The 26,533-nt window shown below is 49.5% G+C and overlaps 1 protein-coding gene across 12 annotated transcripts in view; it reads right to left on the bottom strand.

Moving 5' to 3' along the window:
- Positions 1 to 20,477, bottom strand: part of BBX (BBX high mobility group box domain containing) — a 127,622-nt gene extending 107,145 nt beyond the window's left edge. For 4 of the 12 annotated variants that reach the window (XM_068163041.1, XM_068163042.1, XM_068163043.1 and 1 more), the window contains exons 1-2: positions 18,023 to 18,165; positions 16,451 to 16,523 (exon numbers count right to left, since the gene is read on the bottom strand). The gene's annotated coding sequence lies outside the window, so the exon portion shown is untranslated. Of the gene's footprint in view, positions 1 to 16,450; positions 16,524 to 16,767; positions 16,786 to 18,022; positions 18,166 to 19,815; positions 19,943 to 20,407 lie in introns of those variants that run through there. The other 8 variants (XM_068163046.1, XM_068163047.1, XM_068163045.1 and 5 more) reach the window with 5 other exon arrangements.
- Positions 20,478 to 26,533: the final 6,056 nt, after the last annotated feature.

Genomic DNA, 26,533 nt, shown 5'->3' with positions numbered 1-26,533 from the left:
GCAATCACTCTGGAGAAAGAGAAAGCTGGGGGGGGGGGGGGGGGGGGGGGGCTGTGAAGAAGAAGGTGCCAGTCTCTTTTCAGCAGTGTCCTGTGACAGGAACAGGGGCAGTGGATACAAACTATAGCACAGGAAATTCCACCTCAGCGGCAGGAGAAACTTCTTTGGTGCGAGGGCACTGGAACCCCGGAACAGAGAGGCTGGGGAGTCTCCTTCTCTCAAGACCTTCAAGACTCATGTGGATACACTCCTGTGTGGCCTTCTCTAGGTGATCCTGCCTTGGCAGGGGGTGGGACTCAATCTCCAGAGGTCCCTTCCAACCCCTACTGTTCTATGAGTCTGTGGTTAGCTGTCCCCTGTTGCTTTTAGGAGTGTGGGGTGAGAAGTACCTGGGAAAGCACAGACTCTGTTTTGCAGACAGTGAACAATATAGATGCTAGTTTGCAAAGGATGTTCTGCTGCAGCTCAGCTTATACAAGCTTGTACAGACAGCACACCAGCCTTTCCCCTCCCTCTGTGCCTGGCCATACCTGCCATGAAAGCAGAGTGCTTGGCAGAAACACCAGTTTGCTGCAGCACTAGCAGAAGCACTTCTGGTTGTGAAGAGAGGCTTCTTCTGAAGTTCATCAGTATGAAACTGCTTCAAGGAGGAGACTGCCCTGTCCCCTAAAGAGGAACTGCTGGTGGAGTCATTTCACTAAACTGCTCCATCTGACTACTCTCCAAAGCACAGGAAAAAAGGTCACCCCTAACTGCAGTGATGCACACTCCCTGCTCCCCCAAACTGAAAGCAGGAGGGAGTAAGGATGCCTTGTCCTTCCCCATCAGGCGTTACTGATGGTAGTCACAGCAGCGTTTTAAACATGCATTGCTCTCAGCTGGTTTTGCCACAGCCTCTGTGACTAATACAGACAAACTCTCTTCAGCAGCCTGGGTGGAACTGCACAAGCTCACATCAACTCTGAATTTAGACCAAAGTGAATTTTATACCCAGACTCTGTAGCCTAACCAGTAGCCCACCTCAGTGTAACCTAGCAGGAGAAGGCTGCTCAGCACAGCACTGAGTAACAGGCTTCTGAGAGACACCTCAGACAGCACACCCTCAAAGGTATCAATTCTCCTGAGACAAACTCAGCTCAAATATTTATTTTCTGGAAAAGAAGGAAGCCTCATGCTGAAGCAAGTTACAACAGGAACAGTTCAACCCTATGGAAAGGCAAGACCTGTAAAATCAGCTGCATTAGGGAAGTGTCCTGTTTGAAAACCTGCACTAAACAAGAGCTAATTGTTTTAGGGCAGCTCAGAGAAGATGAATGCCTCAGCAACAAATGGCTTCCATCAGGGAAGTTGCCTAAATAGCCAACTGCTTTATTTCTTTACTGATCTTGCATCAAATTTAAGTGAAAATGAAAATTAGCATCCTTTAGGGTGAGTGATTCGCCTTACTTTGGCTTGCTCTCTTACAAGAAAGAGTAAAGAGTCCTCAGAAGCCCTTCCACTGAATGTTAAGACATCTTTCTTGTGACCCCCAGCGGCACTGTGATCTCTGCTTTGCCTTTCCACTGATGGTCTCTAATTTCTATGTAGCTTTTTAATCTTACCTTTTTACATTCACACACAAGAGCTCTTGAGACTTTGAATCACAGAATGGCTTCAGTTGTAAGGGACTCTAGAGAGGATCTACTCCAACCTCTCTGACATCTTCATAAGATCCAGTCCAACCTACTCTCCCTCAGCTCAAACCCACTCCACCTTGTCCCGTTGACAGACACCCTTACGAGAAGTCCCTCTCCAGCCTTCACCTCGGTTCCCTTCAGGTCTTGGCAGGCAGCCATAGGGTTCTCTCAGAGTTTTCTCTTCCCCTCTTCCAGCTTCAATCCATTCCCCTTCATCCTATCATTATGAGTCCTTGCAAAAAGTCCCTCCCCAGCTTTCTTGTAGGCCCTCTGCAGGTACTGCAAGGCTGCTCTAAGGTCTCCCCAGAGCCTTCTCTTCCCCAGGCTGAACAGCCCCAGCTTTCACAGCCTATCCTCACAGCAGATGTGCTCCAGCCCTTGGATCATCTCTGTGGCCCTCCTCTGGACTTGGTCCAACAGTTCCATGTCCTCCTTGTGCTGGGGGGTCAGAAGTGGAGGCAGAGTTTGACATGGGCTCTCCCTGTTTCATCGGCCTCTTTCATTTTGCTTTAAAGGAAGCATTTCTTTAAGGTTTAAAAACTGCCTGCTTTAAACATTTGTGAACTGCAACAGCACTTGGACTTTGCCTGAATTTTCTTCTATTTGGCTTTTCAATCTTACCTTTTTGTACTCAGTGACTCAAGAACAGCACCTGTGGAAACTCTGCATACCCCACAGGCTGATACTAAAGAGTACAGGGAAGCTGGGCAAAGGCAAGGTCACACATCAGGATGTTTTGCATGGTTTTCCTGGGGCATCTCCTGCTGATGACTGACATGTAACCAAGGCTTCTGGAGGCTAGCTCAGATAGGTAGGCTCTGCAGTGCTCCCCCAACAGCAGACAGGCAACACTGATACCACTGAAGCTATCTGGAAATGTTATTAAAGTTTCCAGATGTAGGCAAGTTCAGAACAAAACCATGAAGCTAGTTTAATAATCATGAGATACTGTCCCTGCCCTGCCCATGGCAGGGGGATTGGAAGATGATATTTAAAAGGTCCATTCCAAAACAAACCCTTCTATGATGCTATGAAAATGTTTGTGCTGGGAAGAGAAGGCCAGGAGAACACTTGTTAAAGTGGACAGGCACAAAATTGCAATATCCAAGTTCTGTGCCACCAGGCCTCAGGCACACTCTCCATTTCTGAGCACAACCTGAGGTCTAACTCTGCATTCCTCACTGGTGAGAGACACTGCTTCCCAGCTGCCCTGCTGCAGAACAACTTTGTGGGGCTGCAGAGTCAATACATCTTATCCAGCTCTTTACCTCTGCCCAGATGCTATTAATGTTTTGGTAGAGTGGGGGCTAGAGTTGCTACCTTAGCCCAGAATTGCTGACACATTGACCAGCTCATGTTTTCTCTCCTTATTCTTTATCTAATCACTTTGGGACCCTTGCTACAAGAAGGACATTGAGATGCTGCAGCAGGACATTGAGATGCTGCAGCAGGCCCAGAGAAGGGCAACAAAGGGCACTGGTGAGGCCACACCTCAAGCACTGGGTTCAGTTTTGGGCCCCTTGCTGCAAGAAGGATGTTGAGGAACTGGAGCATGCCCCGAGAGGGGTGACACAGCTGGGGAAGGGTCTGGATAACAGGCCTGGTGAGCAGCAGCTGAGGGAACTTGGATTGTTTAGTCTGGAGGAGGCTGAGGGGAAACCTCATTGCTCCCTACAATTCTCTGAAAGGAGGCTGGAGTGAGGTGAGGGTTGGTCTCTTCTCCTCAGTATGAGGTGATAGGATGAGAGGAAATGGCCTGAAATTGTGGCAGGGGAGGTTTCAGCTGGAGATTAGGAAAAATTTCCTGCAAGAGTGGTCAGGCATTGGAACAGGCTGCCCAGGGAGGTGGTGGAGTCACCAGCCGTGGAGATACTCGATGAAGGTGTGGACTGGGCACTTGGGACACGGTTTAATGGCCGTGGTGTGGTTAGATTGATGGATGGACTCTTAGAGGTCTTTTCCAACTGAAACAACTCCATGATGCTATCAGTAACACATTCAGCACCTTGTAACCAGCTTGCTTTGGGGTTTTAGTTGCTGGACACCAGTGGTGCTAAATTAACTCCTGGAAGTTCTAGAATCCTTCCCCAAGCACTGAAGTCCCAGTCACATGCTACATAGCCTAGGAGAAAGCTTCCAACAGCAACCTGAAAATAATCACTTCCATGTTTCTTGATGTTAAGTAGGGATCTGTGCAAACAGACAGGCACCTGTTGATCTAGAGCTGCTAGAAGCTACAGTGGGGTATAGCTCCCATAAAACACAAAGGTTAGTATGGGCCACAGTGTCACCCAGTGAGCTGATCTGCATTCCTGAATGACAAAAGAGATAGTGCCCAAGGCATCTATTATCACAACTGGAAACTTTAGATCACAACTACTGAAGTTGTCTGAGAAATATATATTCAGCTTACCCAGGTCACCTGTGGCACCAAAATGAAGAGGACAGTTCTCAGACAAAACAGTTACCTGCACAGCTTTCTCGAGTGCTTCCCTCCCCACACTCCAGCATCCTCTCACTTTGGCTCCATCACCACAGGGCACAGTGAAACAGAAAGGTTGACAAGGCTGTCCTCAAGAGGTCACTTAGTTATGCAAATAACTAACACATTTGCTATAGACATGTGTCTCCAGAGAGCAGGATCTTCCTCTGCAGATTAAAGATGAGGCAGGCTTTGCACAGGCACAGAACTCTGTTTGGAGCTCTCGCCTGAAGGGTCAGCCCTCAGCAACAGTGAACTATGCAGAGATCTCAAAGCCTGCATCTGAGCATCCAGATCCCCTCTACAGCCTCCTCTCACTGGACTTCAGCAGAAAGTGTTTCCCCAGGAGAACAGGTAACAGATTGGAATTACATCCCAAGGGAAGCAGTGGGCTCCTTCACATTGGACAGTTTGAAGGCTCAGCTTGACAGGGTGCTGGACCACCTCATTTCAAGTACACTACCCCCTAGAAAGGCTGGAGCAGCTGATGCTTGAGGTCCCTTCCAACATGGCATTCTGTGATACTAACATCCCTGACTGTAGTGAGAGCCCTCACAGTAAGATTTTGCCTGAGTCACTGGTAACCATAGATTTTATTTACCTTCTGCTGCTTTGGTGCACAATGCTGACGTGAGAGACCAGCACAAGCAAGCACATGCAACATTCACAGACTGCACCAGGTTGGAAGGGACCCTCAAAGGGCATCTTGTCCAACGTCCCTGCAGTCAGCAGGAACACTGCCAAATAGATCAGGCTGCCCAGGGCCACATCAAATCTGATCCTGAATGTTTCTAGGAACAGGGCCTCATCCACATCCCTGGGCAAACTGTTCCAGTATTTCACTGCTCTCATTGGAAAAAGGTTCCTCAAAATGTCCAACCTCAGTCTCAGCTGCTCCAGTTTCAAACCACTGCCCCTTGTCCTGTCACTACAGGCCCTTCTGAACAGCCCCTCCCCAGCCTTCCTGCAGGTCCCCTTCAGATACTGAAATGCTGCTCTAAGGCTCCCCAGAGCCTTCTCTTCTCCAGGCTGAACAGACACTACTCCCTTATCCTGCCTCCACAGAGGAGGTGCCCCAGCCATCTGATCACCTTTGTGCCCTCCTCTGGACGAGCTCCAGCAGGTCTATGGCCCTCTTGTCTTAAGGGTCCCAGAGCTGGACTCCAGATGAGGTCTCAGCAGAGTGACAGGATCACCTCTCTCAAGCTGCCAGCCACACTACTTTTGATGCAGCCCAGGATGCAAGATGCAAGGAAAATGCTGATTTGCTGCTGAGGGAAATACCAACAGGAAATGGATATAACCAACCAGCTGTTACACTTGGCTATCCATGATTTACTTCCCTTGCTTGAGGCTTTCTGCACTAACAGACAAGGAGTACTGCCTCCAGTTCTGGAACCCCTTTTACTAGAGGGATCTGGAGGTGCTGGAAGGTGTCCAGAGAAGGGCCAGGAGGATGAGCAGAGGGCTGGAGCACCTCTCCTATGAGGACAGACTGAAGGAGTTGGGGCTGTTCAGTCTGGAGAAGAGAAGGCTCCCAGGTGACCTCATTGTGGCTTCCAGGATCTGAAGGGGGCTACAGGAAGGCTGGGGAGGGACTGCTCAGGATCTCAGGTAGTGATAGGACTAGGGGGAATGGAATGAAGCTGGAGGTGGGGAGATTCAGGCTGGAGGTGAGGAGGAGGTTCTTCCCCATGAGAGTGGTGAAGCCCTGGAATGGGTTGTCCAGGGAGGTGGTTGAGGCCCTGTCCCTGGAGGTGTTTAAGCCCAGGCTGGATGAGGCTCTGGCCAGGCTGATCTAGTGTGGGGTGTCCCTGCCCATGGCAGGGGGGTTGGAACCAGGTGATCCTTGTGGTCCCTTCCAACCCTGACTGATACTATGATGTTAAGGTCTAAAACTTTCTCCCCTTGCTCTAGCTCTGACACCTGCTCTTCCTTTAGTCCAAAAGCTCTGTCAGAATGAACATCAGCTTTAACAGGATGACACTGGAGCTTCTGCTGAGCCCTCCAGCGCTGCAAATCATTGTCAACCAACAGGACCGAAGGTAAGAATCCCCGAGAGCTTCCTTGTGCTGACGGATTTGCTACCAGCTCTGCCACTCTTCCTGTGGCAGAGACCAAATTCCGCCCCCCCCCCCCCCGAACACCTCTGTTTCTCCAAAAGCAGCTGGAAATTAATTATGCTACTTTTCTTTTCTTATTAATTCGCCTGCCATAGCTCTGCAATCAGCGCTGGATCAGGCGGCAATTTGCTGCGCTTGTTTCAAAATACATTAGGAGCACTTGATGAGGGATGTTTAGCACAATGTATGAGAGAGTGTCTCAAACAAATTAGAGGCAAGAAACACAAACAAAGGCAGGGGAAGGAGGAAAAATAAAAATAAAGTATTATAGAAAGATGCAGACCTGAGGTGAGGCCTCAAAGTCACAGCTCAGTGGCACAGAGCACTGCTGGTTAGAGCTGAGGCAGGCAGGAAGTCTTCACTCTTCCACATGAAAACTGGATGTAAAGAAACCTTCTCCAAACAGAAAGACCATCTGAAGCCAGGATGAGCAATGAAGTAGAGGTGAATACCCTGCTTTTTATCCCCAAACCATTCACCTCCAAACACTGACCTCCAGGTGGTTTTCTTTGCCCAGCCACAGAACCACCTTGAGAAGCAAACGTGCACAAACAAAAGGCAAACATGCCAAAGACTCATTCAGAGATTCACAGAATGGTTTGGCTTGGAAGGGACCTTAAATTAGGTGATCTAGCTCCAACCCCCTTGCCATGGGCAGGGGCACCTCCCACTAGAGCAGGCTGCTCAAGGCCTCATCCAACCTGGCCTTGAACACCTCCAGCGGGGGGCATCTCCAACCTCCCCAGGCAACCTGTTCCAGTGTCTCACAACCCTCACCGTAAAGAATTTCTTCCTAATACCCAGTCTAAATCTGCCCTCCTCAGGCTTTAATCCATTACCCCTCATCCTATCACTAGAAGATGTATCATCTACCAAATGCCATTCTCACACTTTATGCTCCTCTACCTTCTTTTTCATTAGGGGACCTTCGCATATTTCCGCCACATCTTTATTCCCAGCCCTGCCTGACCCTGGCAGGACTATCTGCACATCAATGGTTCATGAGGAGTGACATCAAACCTGCAGCATTCCTGAGGAATTTTGTGGCCCCAGCAACTTCAAGCAGCGGGTCCAAGGAGGGGCACACACTGCTTTTGTTCAAGAATCCAATTGCAGAGCTGTGTCCAGAGAAGGGCCACGAGGATGATCAGAGGGCTGGAGCACCTCTCCTATGAGGACAGACTGAAGGAGTTGGGGCTGTTCAGTCTGGAGAAGAGAAGGCTCCCAGGTGACCTCATTGTGGCCTTCCAGGATCTGAAGGGGGCTACAGGAAGGCTGGGGAGGGAATTCTCAGGAAGTGATAGGACTAGGGGGAATGGAATGAAGCTGGAGGTGGGGAGATTGAGGCTGGAGGTGAGGAGGAAGTTCTTCCCCATGAGAGTGGTGAAGCCCTGGAATGGGTTGTCCAGGGAGGTGGTTGGGGCCCTGTCCCTGGAGGTGTTTAAGCCCAGGCTGGATGAGGCTCTGGCCAGCCTGATCTAGTGTGGGGTATCCCTGCCCATGGCAGGGGGGTTGGAACTAGATGATCTTTGTGGTCCCTTCCAACCCTGACTGATGCTATGATACTATGACTGAGCTCTTCAATAGTTGGGACAACACACACTGATGGCCCTGTACTTAACCCCACAAGGAAAAATAAGTAAGTAACAATCACTACCAGGACAAAAATAGTATGATGCAGCTCACTGTAGAAATGCTGCTGCTCAAAGCCCACCTGTAGAAAGCGAATCAAACACCAGCCAACCACAAGAATGCCTTTTTTCATCAAGCTGGCAGAAGAGAGCAACTTCCTCAAACTTTTACAGCGAGGTTTTAAGGCAGAACATCACAACGTTTCGGTTCTGCCGACTTTCACCCAGTCACTTCACACTGAGGAGGCTAAAATAAGGTAAGAAATTAAGTTCTCCCTCACTCCTTCCATTCTCTCCCAAGGTCTTCTTTATCCAGCTTCATCTCCAAATCTCTTGTGATGTTGTTCTCTTAAATATTGCTTTGGCAGCCACAATAATAAGGCATTCTCTCACACACTAACAAAACCCCAGGATTGTTTGCCTCATAAAAGAACACACAGGCTGAAGAGTGAAGATTTACTGCAAGAGATATAATCCTAACTGCTATGCTGTGACATGCCTTACCCACTCCCATTGCTGGTCAAGTCCTGACTGTGTAGGACATGGGAATAAATGGAAAACAAAATCAAACAAAAAACCCCACAAGAACCCACCACCACCACAAGAAAAACAAAAACCAGACAACTTCTGACAAAGGCTTGTAGTGATGGGAGGGAATGGACTGAATCTGGAAGAGGGTAGATTTAGACTGGGTATCAGGAAGAAACTCCTGACAGTGATGGTGGTCAGACACTAGAACAGGTTGGAGGTTAGAGATGCCCCCTCCCTGGAGGTGTCCAAGGCCAGACTGGATGAGGCCTTGTGCAGCCTGGTCTAGTGCAAGGTGTCCCTGCCCACGGCAGAGGGGTTGGAACTAAAAGACCTTGAAGGTCCCTTCCAACCCAAACCATTCTATGAATCTGTGATTGTTTAAAAGCCTTTATGTAGCTGGCAGAAAAAACACAGTGGGGAAAGAACTGAAAGGTTCAGGTTCAAAACCAACAATCCAACAGCAGTAAATCCAATGAGTTCAGAGAAGGGCAACAAAGTTGGTGAGGGGTTTGGAGCACAGCCCTGTGAGGAGAGGCTGAGGGAGCTGGGGCTGCTTAGTCTGGAAAGGAGGAGACTCAGGGGTGACCTTATTGATCTCTACAACTACCTGAAGGGAGGCTGTAGACAGGTGGATGTTGGTCTCTTCTCCCAGGCAGCCAGAACCAGAACAAGAGGACACAGTCTCAAGTTGTGCCAGGGGAAGTTTAGGCTGGATGTTAGGAAGAAGTTCTATACAGAGAGAGTGATTGCCCATTGGAATGGGCTGCCTGGGGAGGTGGTAGAGTCACCATCACTGGAGGTGTTCAGGAGGAGACTTGATGGGGTGCTTGGTGCCATGGGTTAGCTGTTTAGCTGGGTTGGATTGGTTGATGGGCTGGACACCATGATCTTGAAGGTCTCTTCCAACCTGGTTTATTATTCTATTATTCTATTCTAAAACACTGCCTGGCACTCTTAGCAGAACAGAGACATCACCAAAAAACAGTGATGAAAGAAATAGTGATTTCTTTAAATAAAAACCCAAACCCAAACCAAAACACACACAACAGAGGCAGCATGAAGATGCACCTTCCTGCTTCTCCTGAGTGGAGGAAGCTGGAGACAGGGCTGGTTAAGTTTGCTGTCAGGAAAGCTTCTACCTAAACTTAGCTCCACAACTGCCATGTTAGGCAAGTCCACTGAAGTGTTTTGATCATGCTCTGTGACATGAAGGTCAATAAAATGCTGGTTTTGGTTTTATTTTCAGCCATTGCTACCTTTGATAAAAAGTCTTCCATCGAAACAGCCAGGTGGGAGATTCCTGACAATAACAATTCCATGCTTCCTAAGCAACTGATTTTCTTCATCTGGTCTCCTAAAATCCTGTTAACTTTCCTTCCCCTCACTACAAAAAATGAAACTGTGTTGTACTAGCTTTCTTTGTACTCAGATATGCCTGAAGCCAATTTATTTTCACATGCTGAATTGTCCATGCTCATGAGGACTTGCTATTACATGACGTGTGTGTGCTCTAAAGGGAAGCACCAACACTGCACAGTGGCAAAACAATGCTTTTCCTCTTTTTGCATTCATCTTCTAGGTAATCACATTTATAAATACTTGAAATAATACAAATGCTGCTTGCATTGTAAGAATACTACAATTAGGTCTTGTTTCAGGCATTAAGCATGCCCTCCTCCTCACATGCAGCTCCTACTCCAGCAAAGAATGGCAGGGGTTGGAAAGGACCTTCAGAGATCATCAACTCCCACCTCTGTACCACAGCAGGATCACCTAGGGCAGGTCACACACACATGTTCTGGGGTTTGGAAAGCCTCCAGAGGACACTCCACAATCCCTCTCCAGGGTTCCAGCACCTTCACAGCAAAGAATTTTCTCCTCATGTTGAGGTGGAACTTCCTGGGTTTCAGTTTGTGTCCACTACCCCTCGTCACAGAATCATAGAGTCAATAAGGCTGGAAAAGACCTCAGGGATCATCAAGTCCTATCACTGAGCCCCAGTAATAAGAGACTGGCACCTTCTTGACACCCACCCTTCAGGTATTTATGGACATTAATAAGATACTTTCTCAGCCTTCTCTTTAGAAGACTAAACAGTCCCAGGTCTCTCAGTCTTTCTGCCTCAGAGAGATGTTCCAGCTGCTTCATCATCCTCATAGGCTCCATTGGATTCTATCCAGTAAGTCTCTGTGCCATTAGAATTGAGATACAGTATTCCAGGTGTGGTCTCACTAGAGCAGAGTAGAGGGGGAAGGAAAACCTCCCTAGATAGCAAGGCACACTTATCTTGATGCACACCAGGATACCACTGGACCTCTTGGCCATAAGGGCACATTGCTGGCTTATGGATCACCTAATGTCCACTGCAACTCCCAGGTCTTTCTCCATGGAGCTGCTTTCACAGTCTCACAGTATAACTAAGGTTGGAAGAGACCTCGAGGATCATCGAGTCCAACCTATCACCACAGACCCATGACTAGACCATGGCACCAAGTGCCACGTCCAATCTCCTCTTGAACACCTCCAGGGACGGTGACTCCACCACCTCCCTGGGCAGCACATTCCAATGACGAATGACTCAGTGAAGAACTTTCTCCTCACCTCAAGTCTAAACCTCCCCTGGCACAGCTTGAGACTGTGTCCCCTTGTTCTGGTGCTGGTTGCCTGGGAGAAGAGACCAACCCCTTCCTGACTACAACCACCCTTCAGGTAGATGTAGAGGGCAATGAGGTCACCCCTGAGCCTCCTCTTCTCCAGGCTAAGCAATCCCAGCTCCCTCAGCCTCTCCTCACAGGGCTGTGTTCAAGGCCTCTCCCCAGCCTCACTGCCCTTCTCTGGACACCTTCAAGTGTTTCGATGTCCTCCTTAAACTGAGGGGCCCAGAACTGGACACAGGACTCAAGGTGCAGCCTAACCAATGCAGATGTGGCCTAACCAATGCATTAAGGTCTGAGAAGACCTCTAAGATCACCATGCCCAACCATTAACCTGACACCACCATGGCTATTAAATCATGTTCCTAAGTGCCATGTCCACACATTTCCTGAACTCCATCACCCCCCTGGGCAGCCTGTTCCAACACCTGACCAGGGGCACGTCAAAAAATCAAACCCAATCCACGTTCCCAGGAACAAAACACCAGCAAGCAGCAAATCTGAAAAGTGCTTCCAGGATGAAATATGTTTAACAGGTTTAGAAATGAAAGTTCAATTTAGTAAGTTCCCCCTATTTATCACAATACTGCCAGAGTGTCAAAGGAACTGCTGCTGTCAATTCAGGGTGTCACAGGGAAGCTGTGATTTTGCATTAAGCTATGAATATAACAAAATAATTTAATTATAAAGAACTATTTCAGACCAATGCATATTTTAGCACCTCTGCTATGCAAAAAGAAAAGCCTCAGTTAATACAAGGCAGGCAGTATTAATACAAGGAAGCTAGCATTAAATAAAGTGCAATATAATAAACAGTGTAATATACACACCAGCTTAAATACCACATTTAGTGGCAAAATCTCTTAAGCAAACTCTCCTATTTGAGTCAGTAAATGTAACTGACCTGAAAGTCAGGATCTTCACTCTCTTCTGAAGGTATCTGGTATTGGGTTTGGTTGTGGCAGGGGGTTTTGTTTGTTTCTTGGGGGTTTTTTGGGTGTTGCTCCTTTGGGGGGTTTTTTGTTGTTTGGTTGGGTTTTACAGTGGTGTTATGAATGAAAGCTGAGTGTTAGCAAAACATGCCCACCTGGCACAGAACTCAGTGAGACTCCTCGCATTCCAGGACAGGCATTCACCAGGAAAGCTTCAGAGTGGTAGCACACACCAAGGGAAAGGACTCAGAGGTGGCTTTTGTTCCATTCCCTGCTAATGCTAACCTGTTAAGTGAGTGCAGGCAAGCCTATGTGCCTTCACTGCTTTGCATCCCAGATGCCTAAAACAGGGATAAAAATAATGGTTCCTCCTTTTGAGGTGTGTGATTAGGGCATGGCTTATGCACTTCAGCAGACAGGTCATGAGCACATGAATAAGGCACTGCCTACAACTGCCAATTATTAATAATATCATTATTACTAAGAGAGTAAAGTGTGATTCCCCCCCCCCCCCCCCCCTTTTTTCCAAGCCATGGAATATAACAGCAGCCCATTAAGCCATTCTTAAACTTCAGAGTAATCCTTATTCTGGGTCAGGTCTTACAAGCACTCTTAAACTCTCAGGAAGAGTGACAGCTATAGGAGCCTGTCCTGAAATTCACACAGCCTCTAGTACCAGGCTCACCACACTGCTCTCAGACAGAAACAGTGAGCTTAGAACAACAGCAGCAGTAAAGAGAAAATAAATCCTAAAAAGTCCTTTCACATAAAACAGAGTAAAACATCTTGAGACCCTGGGGAAGGGAGACAGCATGGCAGAAAGACAGGAAATCAAGTTAATACTGCATGTTCAAAGAGTTAACTTTTTCTCCTCCAGAACCTTTGGAAACACATTGGACTGTTACTTCAATCCAGCTTTACAGACTCCAAAGTAATTGAAGTGCACACAAATTAACGTTGCAGTAAGGTAGGGTTCTGTCCATATCACTTTAGAAACAAAAGAGATAAATCAAAAAGCTCTAATTTGGCTCACTCAGGAAAACCATCCCAATACACATGTGCCTTATGATTTAACCATGCAGGGAAGGACTGTTAGTCTCCATTTGCAGGCGGCAAAGGGACATAGGGCTGTGCTTCCAGGAATAAACTCTGACCCTGGAAGTCACCAGCAGGCCACAGCAGTCCTGCTGACACCATCGGCAGACGAAGCAGGCCACCCTCATGGCACAGCACAGGGAGCCTGACTAAGGTCTAAGATATGGAAAGTGATTACATCACTTGCCAGAGCTTACAGAGGCAGCCTGTGGCATGCTCAGAAATCAGACTTTCATTTCAGCTTCACCTGTATAGTACCTTCCTTCACCAAGAAGCCATCTTCAGACAGAGGGAGGCACGAACACTGCACATGCCACTGAAAGGGAGGCAGTGTTTCACCCCTCAGGTGCCCAGATTTCACTGCAGGTGCATTTACAACCTTCACACTACAGCCTTGCACACTGCAGGTCTTGTCTGCCTTCCCCACAACTACTCTCTCCAGCTCACTTGGTCAAAATTTCCTTTCTCCATCCCAGTCTGCCAGACAACTGGCTTGCCAGACACCACCACCATGAGCAAGCTTTGGGGACGCTGCACATCCTCAGTCTGAAGACTGGGAGTAGCAGCGGCCTGGAGTGACTTTAAGCTCTGAAGGTGAGCAGTTGTATCAATAAGTTTAACAAGACCTGTCACCTGCTTAAAGATACTCACATGCTTACACATTCACAGGCCATGCAACCACCCATTTATCAACAAAGTGTATTAAGATCATTCCAGATAAGAAGGAAAAATGTCAGCTATAAAGTAACTGCACAATTATCTCTGATACTTTATGTGGGAAAATGACATTTAATATCTTTAATTATTCAGACAACAGCTATGGAAGAGAAAGGTTTTCTTCACTGAATGGCAAAAATAAACATGGACAAATTCATCTCACCATCACTTCTACACTCCTCTCCTAAATAAACCTCCTGCTGAAACCAATGGAAGTTTTGCAGATGCAAGCAGACCCCAAACAAAATCTAAAGCATCGAGGGAAAGCTTCTTCAATATTCTGAGCTTACCTCAACACAGAAATCAGTTACATTTCTCCTAAATTATGTGTCTGCTTGAAATGCTTTATCAGCCTGCTGTGCCAAGAGGGACACCAGGATGCAATGAACTTTTGAGACCAGGACACAACTTCTGAAGCGCTCACAAAGCCCCTCGTCTCATCACGTTTTAGCCTGTTACACACCATCACACCACCCAGCACTTGGTAACCAAGGCCAGGATAAAGGTCTCCCTGCTGTACATTAAGGCTGAATTACTGAACTGCACTCAGGAATGGTTACTTAACTGAGAACTGTGTAATAAAAGAAATCTTTGCTTTTACCAAAATAAAAGCTCTCCAAAGCAAATGGAAGTTTCTAGTTATGGACAGATCTAATGAAATCTCTAGTCTCCTCCTAGCTAGGCACATTATTACCTTTGTTTTGACTTTTAAGCTGGAAGGAAATTTAGTTCTCTGCTTCCTCCAAAGTTTCTGTAAGGCTTTCTTCTTCAACAAGCATTCCTACCCTCCTTTACTTTGTCATTTGTTCATGGATGTCCAACACCAGGCAAGACCTACATTCAGCACTAGGCACAAAATCACTCCTCTTGAAGTTGGGGGCAGATTATGATCACCACTTCATTTCCAGGATGAAAATTCCATGCACCCAAAAAACTTCATCACAGTAAAAATTAAAACCACACCATATGTGAAGACACCACCTGAAGTAAGGTCCCTGAGCTATCCTTACTTAGTACCCTTAAGCAGTACTCCAAATAAAGTCCTTGGAACTTAGAGCACTCAAGTCTGAGTCTCACCTGAAAACACAGAAATTAAGTTCAGAAATCAGAGCCTTTGTATTCAGCTCTGAGCAACAGCTTGAAGCCTAACCTGCCATTGTTTTAATTTCCCAATGCATTTTTACATGGTAAAAATTGCTGTAGCAATTACTCCATACATACAATAAAAGCAAAAGCAACATTCTGCTGTTTTCCTACACAACTAGCCTGTCCTGAAGAATTTCAGTCACTTCCTTTGCTGTCTATACTCTCAGACCTACATACACCAACCTCAATGCCCCCAAATATCTGGGAAAGTGAAATTTGGGTGCAATTCCACAGGAAACTGAGAACAGACAGCATCCTCTCTTCAAACTCTCTCCCCACAGTGGCCTTCCCAGCCTGAAGACTAGTTTTGTGGTGATAATATCACACCAGAACAGCTGCTCCCAACAGCCCCCTTCCAGCCAGCATATTTGGGACCATCACTTATCCCATGTCTGCTCCACACTGCCTGGAAAAGGTCAAGAGTATGTTATTAATCATTCACGCTTATGGGTACTAAGCTTACCCCAAATACATGTCTTGGTTTTAATTAAGTACACAACAGTACTGTAAATAAAAAGTTATATATATATATATATGTATTTTACTTTCTACTTCCCCATTTTGGGCCCAATGCAGCTCAGTGCCACCACCAGGGATTGTATGAGAAGCGCTCCGAGCGGCCGCTCGTTTTATGTCACCCATGAACATCACCCCACAAACTGAAACACCTCTTCTTTAAACTTCCACTTGGCCTTGAAAGATGTCAAACCCTTCCAAAGGGTGTCAAAACTTTCCCCAGCATACAGCTTAAAAAGTAATAACAATAATAATAATAATTAAAAGCAATGGGTTGTGTACCTGAAAGCTTAGGACTGCTAGTAAATTAGTCACCAAGATTCATCTTTCTGATGGATGTACCTGCATTAATCAATGCCAGAAGGGGGGGAAAAAAAAACCACCACAAAAGTAATGCAGAAAAGAACATGGATGGAATTCTAATCCTCCAGTTCAGGTGCAAAAGCTGAACCAACTCCTGCTGCAGTAGTTGCACAGCTCTGCTGATCTTCACACCGCATCCTGCCCCCCAGAGACTCCCAGTGAGGTGCTCTTCTTCTACTTTCCTATTTTTACTACCACTGAATTTTAAAAGGAGTTTATATTCTCATTAAGTTTGTGACTTTGGTGTTGCCCCTTGCATATTCCAACCTTTAAAACTTTTGCCCTAAGTCCATCACCTGATTATCTTTACAAAGCAAGGTTTAAGATGAAAACAAGGGGGGGAAAACAATCAAGAGATCTGAATATGCACAGGCTTACAGTTCTCAGGTTATTCAGAGCTATCCCTCCATGCAAACTTTGTCTCTAGCAGTTGCTAGGAGCACCTGAGAAGACATGTTTTCTGAGGCACTAAAACCTGAGCAAGCATCTTCCATGTAAGAAGTGGCAGCACGAGGTCTTCTTGCCTTATCAACAAAAACCCAGTTCTTTTTTTTCCCCTCCATGTGGACAGTTCACATACTCACCCAGAAGGGCAACTGGAAATTACAGACAGATGAAGATGAAGCTGTCTCAAAGCCTTTGTCATGTGATAGTGACCTATAAAGTAGCAAATAAAGGCACATCATCAGCACACCATGATTCCACAATATTGCAACTCACCACAACGCCAACGTGAGGAGAGATCCCAAAAACTTGAAACTTGCTTCTGCTTACACACACACACCCCCCAACCCCTGAGAAGTTGTCATTAAAACGAGATGACAAGTGGCAGGAAATCCTAAGGAGCAAACAAAAGACGTCTTTAAAGGGCATTAGGAACTGGGCAAATGGAGCAAATCACCTGAGTGGGAATGGGATGGGTGGGTTGTTTCTCCTCTGTGCCTCTCGAATGCAGACTTATGGCAGCACAGAGGTAACAGAGAGGGATGCAGCACCTAGGTATTTACATGCACACACAAACGTTATCGAAATAAAAAGGCACAAAGTTGACCACCATCTGCAAGGAGCCAAACATAACAATAACCCCCGGGAACTTAACACAAGTGAGCGATCAATCCCCGCGCCTGGATAAAGCCAAACAACGCGAAATTAACAAACAAGCACAAGCCGCCAGACTGCAGGTACGAGATACACCAGGGGAGACAGACAGACAGAGGGACGGACGGAAGGCTGCAAACGCTGGAACACAGTTTCAGGTAGTGCCCGTGCCCCTTTCCTCGGCAGAGCCCGACAGAGCAGCCTCGGGGGTCCTGCGGCCGCCCCTCCACCTCCGCAGCCCGCGGGGAGAGCGAACACCGAGACCCCCGGGCCGAGCCGCGGGGGGAAGCGGCGTTTGCAGCCGCCGCCCGCCGCCCACCCCCGCCCGTGCAAAGTGTAGGGCCACCGGAATCCGGGCTCCCGGGGTGGGGTGGAAAGAAAAGGTATTAAATATGGAGAAAGACCGCCGTGACCCTGGATTTTCCCGTCTCCACCCGACCCCACGCCCTCGGTCACCATCAAGTTTGCATTTTAGTTACAAAATGTCGATCTTGGAGGCTGACAAGAGACAGGGAGAGGGGAGAGAGAGTGTGTGAGTGAGTGTATGTGAGAGAGAGAGAAGAGAGAGTCCATCTTGCTTTGAGGGGGGAGGAGAGGAGCAATAATGCAGCGCATAAATCTCACCCTCCCGGGGGAAAAGTCTGCACAACACCTTTGGGGGCGGGCAGGCGGACAGGGAAGGGGCGGCGGCGCGGAGAGGGGGCGCAGGGGGCTCCCCGGCCCTCCCAGCTGCCCTCCCCGGCAGGATCTGGCGAGGCAGGCTGGCAGCAAACACCTCCCTGCTACTCCCCTCCTCCTCCCCGCGGGCCCGGGCGATGATCCCGCTGCTGCCGCCGCTGCCGCTGCCACCGGGGAGGAGGTGCCGCCGCCACCGCCGGAGCCACATGGAGACCGGCACCCCGTCCCTACCCCCGGTGGCCGGGCCGGGCCCCTCCGCCGCCCCGGCGGGCTGCGGGACTTGGACGTGTCACCAGCAGGACGGGCAATGGTTTCGGCGCCCCAGGCCCGAGTGACCACCGCCAGCCTGGCGGCGCCCCGGCCTCCCCGTACGCACTCACCTCCGGAAAAAAACTTTTAACCGAGGGCCTTCCCCGGAAAAAGTGGCGAATCCGCCCCGCACACGGTTAAAGCCCAGCGGCCCCCCGGCTCGGCTGGCGGCGAGCGGGGGAGACCCGGGCACGGTCCTTCCCCGCCCCGGCGGGGAGGGAGGGAGGGAGGAGGCAGGCAGGCAGGGAAGGGAGGGAGGGGGCGGGCAGCCGCCTGCCGGTGCCTCTCGCCCCGCCGCCGTACATGTCGCCTCAGCGGCTCTCGCATCGCTTCGTTCTACCTTCCTCATTCAGCGGCGGCGGAGTGCCACCGATATTCCTAACGCAAACCTGCTGCCGTGCGGCGCCCGGGATTAACACGATCACCTCCCTTCCCCTGCCTCCAACCTCTCCTTCCCCGTACTCCTCCTCCTCCTCCTCGCAAACCTACCCTGGATCGGCTCTTCTCACAGCCATGCAAGTTTCATACATTGCAAATAAACCCGAGGAGGAAGAACGAAGCGGCTGGCGGGCGGCGGGGGGGGAGGAGGAGGAGGAGGGTTGGTTGCTTTCTGTAATTTACCAGCTACCCGATCTCGCAGCAGCAGCAAATAGCAGCCGAGCACCCATCCGGCTCCCGGCGGCCAAGAGAGCCGTCTCCGAGGCGGTCACCCCCTCCCCGGGGAGCCCCTCGCCAAGTTTTCTGTCATCGCGACCACCCAATGTCACAACTTACCTTCGGAAATAGGACTTCGCGCGGCCGAGGCCTGCCGCCACCTCCCCTCCGGCCCCCGCCCGCCTCCCTCCCTCCCTTTCTCCCTCCTCTCCACCTTAAACTTATTGACACAACATAATCCGCACATCCACGCGAAACTCCGGCAGGGCCGCCCACCCCCGCGCCCCCCCCAGCTGCCCACCGGGGCCGCCGCCGCCGCCGCCGCCCCGGGTGCATCGCCGATGACTACCGGAAAACGCGCAGCCCAACTCTCCGGCCGAGCTCGGCCGCTGTTGTTGTCGGGGTCGGCGCCGGGGTTTTCCCTCCCGCCGCCCCCCAGCCCCGTGCGGCCGCTGGATCGGTTCTCTCGCCCTCTCCGGTTTGATACACACACCCCAACCCCCTTCCTCCCGGCGGCGGCAGCGCGGATCCCCCCCAGGCCGGCGGCAGCCGATACCGATCCGCGCACTCTCCGCTGCGCCTCGCCTCGCCGCCCCTCGGGATGAAGTTTCGTTTCTGCCTGCCGCGATTTCCCTGTCAATTTCCCCCCGGGGGCACACACCGAGCGGCGGCCCATGGCTAGCCCTCCTCCTCGCCCTCCTTCCCCTTCCTCCCTCTGCCGCTGCTGCTCTTGCCTCTCTCTCGGTGGCGGCGAGAGGTGCCTGGTTTCAAACGCAGCCTGGCACTGGCTGGCCTACCCCTGCCGCCTTCTTCTGGGCTTTTATTTTCTGCACATGCACTGCGCTGGATTGCAATGCACTCCGCCGCCCCCCGCGCTCACAGCCCCGGCCACCCCTGCCCTCTCGGCCGGGCAGAGGGCTGGAGGCACCAACCCACCCGTCCTCCCCTGCCCAAACTTTCAAACGCAGGCAGGGCTGACGAGAGGGAGGAAAAGTGACTGCGAGCCCCGGCAGCTGCCGCGCAGGGCAGGGGAAGCTCCGCGACTCCTTCCCGGCCACCAACGCCACCGAGGGGGCCCGGAGGGCTGCCTCAACGCTGGGGCGCGGAGGGGAAAGTGTGGGGCTAGGGCACCTCTCTCCCTGCCTGCCGCTGCCCGTCTCCGTTTACCTTCCTGCCGGCCGGTGAGGGGCGGGGGGTGGCGTGCACTCACCTCGGTGGGGCCGGCGGGCGTGCGGGCAGCGCGCCGCTGGGCCGGAGCGAGACGCGGCGCGCAGCGGAGCCCCTCCGCCTCGGCGCCCGCGGAACGCGGCTCCACACAGAGCCATGCAACCCGGGCAGCGCCACAACACTCCCCGGGATATAAGGCGGCCCGCCATTGGCCGGCTCGCTGAGGGACGGGCTCGCCAGCCATTCAGCGATGCCGTTACACCCGCGGCCCGCGAGGGAGCCGCTGGCGCACACACTCACACAAAGATCGTCGCTCTGGCTTCGTAGTGTTTCAGGAGCCGGTGTCGGCCGTGGCGGAGTGGGGCAGGTAGCGGGAAGCTACCGGCCACAGTCCATCAGTGCCCAGGGGAGCGCTGAGACGAGCCGTGCCGGCCACAGCGCCGGCAGCCGCTGTCCATTGGCCACCCGGGAAGGGCTGCGAGAGTAAACTACGCCTGCCCTGGGCAGCGCCGCGGGGTAACGGCGGTGGCGGGGTGCGGGCGGCGGGCACGGCCCGGCACAGCACGGCCCGGCCCGGCCGGTCCCCCCTCGGCCCCAGCCCCGGCAGCCCTCCGCGCAGCTCCCCGATAACTTACTCTGCCGAGTTGGGCGGCTTTCATTCAGAGGCCAAAACACGGCGAGCGGAGAAGTTGAGGGAAGCAGCAGCGCATCCGCACAGCCCCCGCTCGGGGAGTAAACACGGGAAGGCAGCCCCGCGGCCCGTGGGGGGAGCCGGGCGGACGGGCCGAGGCCAGCGGCCGCCCCCTGACCCGGCGAGAGGCTCTGAGGGGCAGCGGCGCGGCACGGGGATGCGGCGGAGCAGCGGGCGGTGCCTGCTGCCTTAGCGATCCTCGCCCAAACGTGGCGGAGAGGCCCTCACCGGCCCAGCACCGGCAGCAGCACGGCAGCCTTGCGCACCGGCTCTTCGCAGGGACAGCGGCCGCTTGTTGGACAGGACTGGGGGAGTGCCAGGGTGGCGGCCGTGCCGCTCTCCACGCCCTGGTCTGTGCCCTGGCCGTTTCTCTGCCCTGCACCTCCCGCACGGTACCGGCCACATGGATGTGAAATTCAGCTGAGAATTTTGTGTGACCCGCAGGCTGACAGGGACAAAGCAACAGTGTGAGGCCAGCAGCTTTGGGGTGGCTGTGTGGCGATTGTGCTGACGGCTGTTGGAAAAGCCCTGCTGGATAACTTTTTTTTTTGGGGGGGGGGAAAAAGCTATTTTCTCCTGCAGGACTCCAACCCAATCACACTATGTGCACTGCCCCAACATCGTAATGTTTGCAAGGGCTTGAATATAGAAGGTGTGTTGGGCTTTTTTAAGGACAAAACACATTACATTTATTATTACAATTAGAACTAATTTTTGTGTGATGCTGTCTCCAGATGGAATTCTGCCTTACAGTCAGTAATTGGCCTATACAAAACAAAAGTTAGAAATAGTCAGTTATAATAACAGTAGAAACCGAAGTGCATTAATTTTTCCCCCAATAAACCAGCAATATTCATGCTTCACTAGATCTTTACACATTCAAGACTCCAAGGATGTTGGAGAGTTTGTTCCTTATGTTGCTTATCCTGAGCTTTTCTCAGGTGTAGTATGGTCAGTTTCAGCATCTTCCCCTTCCTTGTCTAACCCTTCATCCTCTCCCCTCTCCCTTTTGTTTTAATGGCAGAATGATGTTAAATAACTGTGAGACTATTTCTCAGACTATGTCTCAGAAACCCTGTCCTGAGCTTTTCTCCAGTGTTGTACAATCAATTTCAGCATCAGCATGTTGCAATTTATTTCTTATGTTCTCCATCCTGATCTATTTACCAGTATAGCATGGGCAATTTCAGCATCTTCCCATCACTTCCCTGCTCTTTCATTCTTTCCCCTCCCATTGTTTTTAAGGGCAGGAATGTTAAACAACTGTGGAACAATATTTCTGATGCCTGTCCTGAGCTTTTTTTCCGGTGTGATATGGGCAATTCCAACATCATTCCATTACTTCCCTACTCTTTTTTTCCCTTCTCCTCCCCTCTTGTTCATGGTTTTTCTTTTTTCATTGCAGAAATACATTATATAACTGTGAAGCAATATTTCTGAGATCTGAATAAAATGGTGGAGTAAAGTACAGGCTCATACTGTACAACTAAATTGTATCCATGTTTCTGAGGAGTCCTTGTTTTGGTAAGATGGGAGACAAGTGTCCCACATGCCCAGCAGCCTTGCCTGTTGTAAGCAGCAGTGCATTGGTTGGTGCCTGAATAACACACAAATAAAAATATAAACACATTGCATAATTAATGTGTTCTACCTAAGTTATTTTTTCTCATGGAGGTAAGAAAGAAGAGCTGACCATCATCCTTCACTGGAAGTCAGCTCCATGTCAGGGCTCACAGGTTGGGACATTGACAAGCGAAGGCACACAGGTCTCGTTAGTCGTGTATGAACAGCTTGGCCTAATTTTCAGGCAGAGCTTCCTCCTGTCATAGATTCATAGATCTGTAGATTCACAGAATGGTTTGGGGTGGAAGGGACCTTAAAGATCTTCTGGTTATAACTCTACTAACATGTCTGCTATACCACATTGCTCAAGGCCTCATCCAACCTGGCCTTGAACACCTCCAAGGAGGGTACATCCACAACCTCCCTGGGCAACCTGTTCCAGTCTTTCACCACCCTTACTGTAAAGAATTTCTTTCTAATATTCAGTCTAAATCCCCCATCCTCTTCCAGCTTCAATCCATTCTCCCTCAGCCTGTCATTTCTAGATGGTGAAGGAGATAAGCAACATCTCCTCAGTGTGCATAAGTTGTTGGTATGTGTAAGAGGCCTAAGCCATGCAGTGAAAACTTGGAGGTGTAAGTTTCTTGTCAGTATCAAACCTTCTTTCTTGGATTCTTTTACTATTAAGAATAGTACACCATGGAGCCTCTCTACCTCTTGATTACTAAAATCCTGCCAAAACAGATGTTGATATTTGACAGCATGCATGGAGTTCATTTTAAAGCATGCTCCATTTTGTTATTAGCAGGCCTCTTTATTACACTGCATGCCTTTACTGTCGTTTTTTTTCCCAGAAAAGAGGTCAAGATAGGGACAACTATCTTGGTTTGAGGGTTAATTTAGACTGCATATTAGGAAGAAATACCTAGCAGTGAGGGTGGTGAGACACAGGAAAAAGTTGCCCAGGGAGATCATGAGTGGTCTCTCCCTGGAGGTGTTCAAGGCCAGGCTGCATGAGGCCTTGTGCAACCTGGTCTAGTGGGAAGTGTCCCTGACCCATGGCAGGGGGTTGGAACTAGATGATCTTTAAGGTCCCTTCCAACCCAAACCACTCTATGAACCTAGGATTGTCCCCGTGAGCTCTTGCGCTCTGCTGGAGTCGCTGCAGTTCAGCACGGATGAGGCAGTTTGCTCAGATGCACACACAGCAGGATGGGTGCCCTCTGAAGTGGCATTTGTTAACTTTTGAATTTATTTGAGTTCAGCTGGGTTTGCCTATTTTGCACTCCAGTGACAGAGGAGTATCTCTGTTATACACATCCCCTCCTCATTAACCCATGGCACAATATAAAACACTTGAGTAGCCATATGTTTACACCCTGTCAAAAGGGGAAAAATATTTCCTTTCACTTTGTTGTTATTTAATAATAACAGGAAAAAGAATAATGTTGGTATAAGTAATAGTCATCAGGGCTTGTTCTGTTCCCCTCCTAACCACTAACACTGTCGAGTTCTGGGCACCCTAGCTCAAGAAGGACAAAGAACTACCAGAGAGAGTCCAGCACAGGGCTACTAATATGCTGAGAGGACTGAAACATCTCTCACATGAGGGAAGGCTGAGAGAGTTGAGGCTGGAGACGCTACAACGTCTTTGGGCAGCCTGCTGCAGCACTCCAGCACCCTCAATGTAAAGTTTTTCCTCATGTCAAGTGGAACTTTCTGTGTTCCAGTTTGTCTCCATTGCTCCTTGTCCTATCACAGGACACCAGTGAAAAAGTCTGGCCCCATCTCCTTATCACCCATCCTTCAGATATTTATAAACATTGATCAGATCCCCTGACAGCCTTCTCCTCTCCAGGCTGAATAGCCCCAGATCTCTCAGCCCTTCCTCATCACATCTGCCTAGGTGATCCTTCTTTGGCAGCAGGGCTGGACTTGATGATTTCTGGTGGTCCCTTCCAACCCCTGCCATTCTATGGTTCTGTGGTCATTTAAAATGTGTTCAGATCATAAAAAAAAGGAAGCTTGGACTAGGCAGCTGCAGCCTGAGCCTGCAGGCCCTGGATCCCTTTGAGCTGCTACCATGGCTGACTCCAACTGACGTTTGTCATGTGAGCAGGGAAGGAAGGCCAGAAGGCATCTTGGGGAGCATATGCTTTATCTGCATTAAGCTTTATACACAGCCTGGGGAGAATCATGGGAGAGAAAGGGTGAGGCAGAGGCAGCCTTATGGAGCCTGGCCCACCACTGTTGCTTTAGGTTGTTTGGGGCTTTTTTGCTGTGGCTTGTTGCCCACCCACAGTTCATGGAATAGCATGGCATCCTCCAGGTTAAAAAACACTGGAGCAGGACAATGCATTAGTGGGCTTATTTTCCTCCCCAATGCACTTGTATAACATGGTAACATTTAATAGCAATTTATGTGCAAGCACTGAAGGGAGGAGGCATTTTATCTGAACTAAAGCTGCAGCATATCCACTTTAGCACAGGAACAGAGCCACAGGATCAGTGTGTGGACAACCATTCTTCTAAAACCACACTTTGAGGAAGTTATTGTTCCCACCTCTGCCCCTTTTTGAGAACATTTTTCAGCTTCTTGAGATCTCCACAACAAAAGTTTGTAGAAGTCAAAGAAATGGCCAACTTGTTCCATTGGTTTCTCTGTACAAGGGCACCGTTAAATCAGAGAGGTGGATGCCCTTCCCTGGAGGGGTTCAAGGCCAGGCTGGATGGGGCCTTGAGCAACCTGGTCTGGTGGAAGGTGTCCCTGCCCATAGCAGGAGGTTAGAACTAGGTGATCTTTAAGGTCTCTTCCAACCCAAACCATTCTATGATTCTATTACTCTGTTAATGAACTCTGTATTTCTTCGCTCCTATTCCTCACTCTTACTATTTTACAGCATAAAAATAATCAAGATATTTTCTTCTTTGTAACTCTGAGATGCTGTTTCCAAATGTTCTCTTTCTATACCTGTGCATCTCACTGTCTTCTATTAACTCTTCTTTTTTATTTTTCATGCCTCTTTCTATTAGCAGAACATTAACAACTCTTAAGAGAAGCAGCCACTTAAGAGCATTCAGTCCTACAAGCAACCTCTGGCCTAAACTGCCAGCAGTTTCATTTGACAAGTTAGCAAAGCGAGTAGGAAGGGCAGGAGACAGGTGAAAAGACTTGCCAGGAGTCTCACAGAATGGGAACAGAAAAGTCAGGTACCAAATGTGGACTTCTGGCTTTCAATGTATCGCTCTGTACATTTCTATCTTGCTTGCTCTGACATTTCCCTTTCATAGTGCCTCCCTTTTTCAGAGAAATATGACTATGCCTTGAGGAGCTATTTGCCATTTTCCCCTGTTTCAGAAGAACTGAGTGATAGGTTAGCCAGAACACCCAGATCCCTTTGTGTCTACCACCTCTGAAAAGTTGCCTCTGATCATGCAAGGCCTATGTTAAACTAGTAACTACTTAATATACCAATGTATGTGAAATATGCAACATCTGCAATAATCACAGAATCACAGATTTGGTTTGGTTGGAAGAGGCCTCTAAGATCACCAAGTCCAACCACCAGCCTAACACCCCTGTGTCCATTAAACCATGTTCCAAAGTGTCATGTCCACACGTTTCTTGGATACCTCCAGGGATGGTGACTCCACCACCTCCCTGGGTAATGCAGCAGTTGTCTGCTAAGCACTAAACTCAGGAGATTTTTGGACCAATCTATTTGGACAAATCAAATTTTCTTTGTCCTTGTACAAGCATACTTAGTTTAGTACAAGAAAAATCGGTCTCCAGAGCTAGCAACAAGCTGGAGAGGAGTGGGACGAGAGGGAATGACTTTGAGCTGGGAGAGATTTAGAGTGGGTATTGGAAAGAAAGGGAGGGTGACAAGACACTGGAACAGGTTGTCCAGGCAGGTTGTGGATGCCCCCTCCCTGGAGGTGGTCGAGGTCAGGCTGGCCTTGAGAAATCCAGTCTAGTCAAAGGTGTCCCTGCCCCTGGCAGGGGGCTTGGAACTAGATGATCTTTAAGGTCCCTTCCTACCCAAACCATTCTGTGATTCTCATAAAGGGATTCTTTCAGACTTTCTGATAAAGTCCCCATTAAAAGCTGGGCCACAGGATAGCATCTCTCCCTTAACCCCACGCTTCCAATTTGTGTAGTCACTGCTTTAACTCTCACGAAAGCTGCAATAAGATGTAACAGTTTTAGGCATAAAATGTAATTGGAACTCGTTTGTCAATTTTAGGTTGTTTGCCCCTTATTCCCTTCTAGTGCTACCAAGTAACCGGCTCCCTCCTGCCCCCCAAGGGCCTCTTTTTCCTGCCTCTGTTTCTGGTATTATTCAAATATTCTCCCTTTTCTGTAAATGTTTCTGGTGTTTTATAGAAACTACAACTCCACACCAAAGCCATTGAGTTGTTTTGCTTGGAAAAGACCTCTAAGATCATCAAGTCCAACCACCAACCTGGCACCACCATGGTCATTAAGCCATGTTCCAAAGGGCCA

The sequence above is a fragment of the Melanerpes formicivorus genome, unplaced genomic scaffold (assembly GCF_026170545.1).
Source record: "Melanerpes formicivorus ecotype bairdi unplaced genomic scaffold, bMelFor1.0.p_v2 SCAF_70, whole genome shotgun sequence".
NCBI classification, from domain to species: Eukaryota; Metazoa; Chordata; class Aves; order Piciformes; family Picidae; genus Melanerpes; species Melanerpes formicivorus.
Note: the sequence above shows the minus strand (reverse complement) of the source record. Positions and strands in the feature narration are given on the sequence as shown.